We start from the raw sequence: 1185 nt of genomic DNA on the forward strand, positions 1-1185 counted from the left end.
TAATATATCATAGGTTCCTTCCAAGATCTGAAAAAAATATATAGTTTGAAAATCCCGACAAAATAATTCGACAAAACTTGCATGTAAGTAACTTTTTAACCCATTCAAATTTCAAATTGTAAGCTTTACAAATTTTAATTGATACAGATTTGTTTTAAGACATTTTATTGCATATTAATAACTATATAATAAATAATAACAAATGATTTTTGTTTCACATTCTTTTATGAGTATAATTATCCTAGTTTTTTAATTTGGAATTTACAATAGAAAACAATTATTAAAACCGAGTATGTTACACTTGTACTGCGGGGATAGCTCAGTTGGGAGAGCGTCAGACTGAAGATTTGAAGGTCTCGTGTTCGATCCACGATCACCGCAAATAAAGCCTCGTGTGCGTAACATGGAATCAACAATACCTATTTACAAAACACACGAGAAACTAACAAATATTTATCATCTTTCCATTTACAAACTATCGCCTTTTTTAATTTTTTGATAAAAAAAAATGTTGTTATTTTTTGTTTCCGTGCTTTTGCACAAATCAAATTCTTGACACAAATCATGATAGAGAAAACTATTTGAATATTTTTATACTAACCTTGTATTGATCATCAATAAAATTCAACCATGCACTCAAAACTACCACACATAAACCAAGCCAATTGAAACCTTCAAAACAAATCATCTTTCATGTGTGATAACCCATACTCCATCTAGTCTTTTTGGTGTATTACGATGTGGTGTTGCCATATATATCCCTACTAGGAGTACCATAGATCTACAACATTTAGAGAATTGTGCTTATTGTTAGTGATATCTCACCAAATCTGTTTCTCCTTAGTTATGACATTTACCCCACTCTGTAATCACTATCATGGTTAGAGTCGAACTGAAACACATTTTCAAACATTGTTACTCATCTTCACCCTCCCTCTCAAACCCTCTCTGTCAATTGTCAAACCACGTCTAGTTAGTGGAGTAGTGACATTTGAAGTGGATTTATGGATTAGTTTCATTTATATGATTGTTAAATAAAGTTTGTTGAGTAGTAGCATTATAATGACAATTTATTACAATGAGATGTTGCCTTGATTGATTTAAATAGAAACTATGTAATCAATGTTTTTCTTTGCATGAGATTTATTATTTGTGATTTCTCAAAATATCTAATTTTTATATACG

The 1185-nt window shown here is 30.1% G+C and overlaps 1 non-coding gene across 1 annotated transcript; it reads left to right on the top strand.

The window, feature by feature from the left end:
- Positions 1–308: 308 nt before the first annotated feature.
- On the top strand, positions 309–381 carry TRNAF-GAA. The gene has a single exon. It is a non-coding gene; the product is annotated as a tRNA-Phe (tRNA).
- Positions 382–1185: the final 804 nt, after the last annotated feature.

The sequence above is a fragment of the Ipomoea triloba genome, chromosome 16 (genome assembly GCF_003576645.1).
Source record: "Ipomoea triloba cultivar NCNSP0323 chromosome 16, ASM357664v1".
Lineage (NCBI taxonomy): Eukaryota > Viridiplantae > Streptophyta > Magnoliopsida > Solanales > Convolvulaceae > Ipomoea > Ipomoea triloba.